At 41.9% G+C, this 5,832-nt stretch overlaps 1 non-coding gene across 1 annotated transcript; it reads right to left on the bottom strand.

Moving 5' to 3' along the window:
- Window positions 1-5,077: 5,077 nt before the first annotated feature.
- LOC114612465 lies at window positions 5,078-5,215 on the bottom strand. Its single transcript, XR_003710025.1, has one exon. It is a non-coding gene; the product is annotated as a small nucleolar RNA SNORA48 (small nucleolar RNA).
- Between the last annotated feature and the right edge of the window lie 617 nt (window positions 5,216-5,832).

Here is a 5,832-nt window from a genome sequence, read left to right as displayed (position 1 = left end):
TATTTCTCCTTCATACTCTGCTCCCCACCTGTGTTAACTAACTTAATTAGTTAAAGTTCTTTTTTTTTACTATATCCTTCTCCTGTAGGCTTTAATTTCCACATGGCAGGAACCAATTGGCCTGGTGTCTTTACTCCATTCTGTGTCTGCTATGATACTAGCTGTAAATCAGGTGTTTTGTAGCTTCCACGGGAAGCCAGTGACAACCATTCTATGTTCGGATTCATATGTTGACACTTCTCCTGAGGTTCCAGGCCCCTGAGCACAAAGCCCAAACCAACCATGTTTTTCTCTGCAGCTCTGTACCTTTGCTGTAGGGTTGGGAGAGTCTGTTCTTTCTTATATATGAGAAACTTCAGTCTCAGTTGCTTCCTTACCATTTGACCTCAGCATGCATTTCCTTCACCTTCTATGCCCCTGGGTATATCTCTGCTATTTCTGTAGACTTTCTGTTATTTCTATAGACTACCCAAGATGAAACTCAGGACAATCAACAGCAGCCATGATAGAAAGAGACTCCATGGGATACATCAGAAAGAGAGATTATGTTAGGACTATCAGGGAAGGGGAAGAGAAATAAGAAGATACTCAAGATAAAACAAAATTAAAATGAATTATAACAGAATGGCTCGGCCAGGCCAGCTGTCTGGACAGCAGGAACTGGGAGCTGCCATAGTTCATCACTGTCCTTTTACCCACAAGGGTCTCTGTCTCTGTTTTTTACATCTTCATGCTTCCTGTGCACTGGCTTCCTCTACGCTATAAACAACATGAAGTTTGATCTTTTAGAGTGGCAGGCCTGATCCCTTGAATCTCAATATCTTTTGCTTTTCTTTCTCCAACTAAGGTCTTCAGTCTCTGTCAACCATTCCAAAGTTTTCATAGTTTCTTACAGATGCAGCATTATTACAGTCAAATACAGAAGGAACTCAGAGGCACTGAGTCCAGGCTTTGGATATGTATATATGGGAAGGGATGTGTTATGATTTTTCTGTAAAATGTCCCCATAAGTTTATATTTTAAAACTGTTAGTGCCAGCTTATAACACTGTTAGGGCAGGTTGTAAAACCTTTGGACATAAAATTAACTTACCGCCCAAGGAATGTAGGTTTATATGTCAGCTCTACTTCTGGCCTTCCCTCTCTGTTTTCTGATCCATAATATGATCTATCATATGAACATACCAGATATGATGACACTCTTCTGCCACTGTGAACTTTACTATGCCTTCTCCACTACTTTATACTTTCAAGCTGCAAGTCACAGTGCTTTCTCTTCCCCTTGAGCTGTTCAGTGGGTATTCTTTCATAAGGAGGAGAAAAGTGAGTAACACAGGGACAAGACAGCATCTAATATGGTATGTTGTGCCAGGAAACTGATGGGAAATGCCACTATTCTTCTTCACAGTGCTAGTTTAGAAAGGATGAACACAGCAGCAAATAGAAAGGGCTTGAATCTAAGTAGCTGGGAATAGTCAGTCATTAGTCCCCTCACTCCTGCTCTGATTGGCTCACGCTTGTTGGCTAGCTAGGAAACACCCATACCTCCAGTGTCTGCTTGAGGCCATCATCTTGACTACTAGGGCCTCCTGTCCTTCCTTCTTCTGTTGCTCTCAAGAAGCAAGAACAAACCCCACTCCTAAGTAGAAGCCCGAAGAGCACCACTCACCTGTCTTCACGAATTTTTGACTCCTGAATTAATGATGGGCAAATTTAGCAAAATGAAAATACAAGACATACAGTTACATTTTAGATGAGTAGTTTTGAAGTGACAGTTTATTCTGAATACTCTCTGTGCCCCTGAAATTAAAAATTAACTATGCTTTCTGTCCTTTATCTGATGGCCAGTTCATCATCAGGCTTTACTTGTTTACTTCTTTCTCTGATGTAAGCCTCTAGTACACACACACACACACACACACACACACACACAAACACACAACTGCTCCCCACTCCACAAGCAGAGTCACATTTGTACACCCATTTCAATTCTATCCCAAAGAAGGCCTGAGAATTCTTAGGTATACATAACCCTCCCTGCCTTTACCTCTCTTCCTTAGTCAATTTCTGTAACCATAATCCTGTCTCTATTGGTCTGACTAATTTCTTAGCCTCAGCTGTACGTGCCTGCTTGTTTCCAGTGGGCATTAGTCCAGCCAAGGCCCATAGCAAACTCCTCCCTTAGCCTTATACCAGCTCTTTTTATAGCCAAAAAGGGCACTGCTTTTTCTTCTGTACTGTCACAATGGAAAAAAAAAAGTTGCCATTTCAAGTCCCTACTTTCTATCCCCTCTGAAATTATGATCATCTAGAAAAAGTTATTTAATGCTTTGCATCATTTCATTTTCTCCTCCTTCAGTGTGATTTTTTTTTCAGTTTTTTGAGACAGGGTTTCTCTGTGTAGCCCTAGCTGTCCTGGAACTCACTCGGTAGACCAGGCTGGTCTCGAACTCAGAAATCTGCCTGCCTCTGCCTCCCAAGTACTGGGATTAAAAGCATTTGCCACCACTGCCTGGAAATTTCATTTCCAATAACAAGAGTCCAAGAGATTTCTTTGGTCTTCCTGTCCTACCTAATTCTACCTTCCAGAGTGGTCCCTTGAGGTAAGATTAGGAAATCTCCAGTCCAAGAGTTGATAAGAGTCTTAGATTAGATCCCTGAAGTAAGCCAAGAACCTGTGGAGTGTACCCCACTTTCCCTTGACTTAGACTCATACCAGAAGTCACAGATTCCTACCTAAGAATTGAAGAACTGTAGCCTGCGTTGCATGGGATTCTGAACACAAGGTAACACTCAGTCCCTAGAACATCATGGTTCTGAAATAGGTAAGGTGAGCAGTGATCAGAAAAGCCCCAACCACTGAAACTGACAGATGTGAGAGGAAAAACAACACCTGGCCAGGCCACCACTAAAGATAAAACACAGCAGCTCTAAAAGTAGAGCAAAAAGGAAAATCTTTTGTCATCATAAACAAAATGTTTGGCAATTGATTAATTTTTGACATGGAGTTCATTTGGATGGTTACAGATATAAACAGAAATAGTGTGTGTGTGTGTGTGTGTGTGTGTGTGTGTGTGTGTGTGTATTCAAGAAACCCAAGAGACAGCAGATGTTAATTAGAGGGAAATTTTAGCAAGGCAGATTGAATTTTATTTTGTCCTCATTTTGCATTTATTAGTTCATTACATCAACTTAGTCAGCATTGCAACCTGTGCAAAACAGTTTACACAGTAGCTTGGACTATGAAGCCATTCACATGGTCTCAGACTCTAAACACCAGCATCACATAGATATCTGTTACAAGTACAACTGTTTGGGCCTCACTTCTGATCTAATGCATCAGACACTCTGGTGAAAGAGCCCAGTCACTGCATTGTTATCAAGTCACCTTAGTTACAGTGGCTACTGAAACCATTCAAAGGCCACTTACATGATCTTTATGGACCACCATAAAACCTGACCAAAAGGAAGACAAATACACAAATACTTTTCTTCAGGTGTTGGTAAGTGTGAATTTTGTCATCATGCTTGCCAATAGCACCAAAGTGAATAATGCTATTCCAAGGTATAAGTTTTGGGGGTATAAGTTACCCACAAATGTTCAGTAGCACAGATATTCCTTGGATACTCCCTTTGACAACTGACACCATGAGACATGGTAACAAGAACATAGGGCAAGAGAGAAAGACATAAAGATGAGGAGATACTGCCAATGTCTAGTTGTGGTGGTGGTAGTGGTTGTTGTTGTTGTTGTTGTTGTTGTTTGGAGACAGGAAGTCTGTCTTTGAGTTGGTAGAGACAATGAATCTCAATTTTCACCCTTGGGGTGTCCTTCTTCTAAAATGAGTGAAGGCTTCTACAACGAGAAAGAAAGTCTCCTCCACATCCTCCTCCCCACCCTTCCTCTTCCTCCTTCTTCTCCTGTCCTCCTTCCTCTCTTCCTTCTCTATCTCCTCCTCTTCTCCTCCTCCTCTACCTTCTCCTCCACCACCTCCTTCTCCACCTCCTCCACCTCCTCTTCTCTCTTCTTCCTCTGCCTCCTCTTTTTAAACTTTTTTAAGTTGTGAGTTTTTTAAGTTGTGAGTTTCATATCATGTACACCAGTCCCTTTCAACTCCTTGTCCCCTGATATCTATCTTTTGCTCTTGTAACCTCCCATCCAAGTAAAACATACACCACACACACACACACACACACACACACACACACACACACACACACAAAGTGAAAAACCTCTCATTGTGGAAGTTGTGTATGTCACAGTGTGTCTCACAGCATATCCCTCTGTCCATACATCTTCACTTGCTAACGTTCAGTGCAACGAATCATTGGTCTGGTTTGAGAGTTCTTACTTCTGAGACACCATCAATATTGAATCCTTACCAGGACTCCTCTTGGATATCCTGTTGTTGCTCTGTGTCATGGAGATCCTGCAGCTTTGGATCAGTAGGACTGGACCTTTCACGTGTCCCAACCATTTGCAGACAATATAGATTTTGAGGTGGGTCAACTCAAAGCCCGGGATCTGAGCCAGGGTGGTAGCTGAGCCAGTTACCCTCAGGTTTTCCCTTTTCCACACCACTGGGGCAAGCTTTCCAGCACTGCTCTGGCTAGTGGTAATATAAGCCAGGGACATCAACACGGACTCCTGCTGCTATGTAACCATAGATCTAGGTACAGCCCTTAGCAGTAGCTCACGCTGAGACCTCACTGTGATTCCAGGTGGTGGAGATGATTCCTTATAACCAGTTACTCCTCTTCACTCGCAGGTTTCCTGTTTAATCTTTCTTCATAATGTTCAAGCTGCTCCACTTCTCTTTCTCTCCCATCAGTCTACCACATACTTGCTTACCATGATGGCTGGCCATGTGGCTTGCAGGCTACTGGGTAACATCTTTCATCTATGCTGCATGAAGTCTAATGGTGTCTAAATCCCACTTATGCCATGTGCAAGAAGGCAGGTCTGTGAGTGTGAGTAACATGACCATCTACAGGTCTCTGTCTTCCTCTTCCTACTCTGTACTGCCTGGATTTGATTTGATTTGATTTGATTTGATTTGATTTGATTTGATTCCATTTTATGTGTCCTAGGCATAAAGTAGCTTTGGCCAATAAGCCAGGCATCAAGCTAGGAAGAACAAAGGACTGTCATCTGCTTTGCTCCTGCCTGATATAAGGATAATACCACCAACGAGGTGTCTTTATGCCCGTTTCCATGGGGGATTCTTCTTTGCTCCTGATGTTTTCTCCTCTTCCCATTCCCTTCTCCCTCCCCCTCCTCCTTCCCCATTCCTCCTCTTCATTTTCTTTTTCTTCTTCTTCTTGACAAGGAACAGCAACTGATTTTTGAATGAAATTTAAGCTGGCCTTCTAGAATGTTTAAATGTCTTGTTTTTCACCATGGAAGGAGTGTAGATTTGGTTTCTACCTCGGTACCTGTGAAGTAAGAGTGGATGTTTTCTGTCTGTGATCTAGAAGATTCTGGAATGCTGTTGACTTTAAACCTGGCTCCATGTATAGAACCTTGATCACAGGTATAATTTGCTTGTTTTCTGACTCTAAATTAGAAACCCACGTAATTGTAAATGACTGGTACTGATGCTTATCTGAAGTACTGTTATGGCAACACTTATTGCCCAATTCAGGCTATGCTCTGTAGATTTCCCAAATACAGATTGGCAGTGAAGTATATTCACCAAGTTCAAGAATCAGTATCCAAATTTTAATTTTGCATATACATATGCATATACACATATATGCATACAATACTACCAGCCATTCACATATACACATTGGCACATCCACATGTCTACATATACATATACATGTGTGC

Source organism: Grammomys surdaster, unplaced genomic scaffold, assembly GCF_004785775.1.
Source record: "Grammomys surdaster isolate TR1022 unplaced genomic scaffold, NIH_TR_1.0 126158, whole genome shotgun sequence".
Lineage (NCBI taxonomy): Eukaryota > Metazoa > Chordata > Mammalia > Rodentia > Muridae > Grammomys > Grammomys surdaster.
Note: the sequence above shows the minus strand (reverse complement) of the source record. Positions and strands in the feature narration are given on the sequence as shown.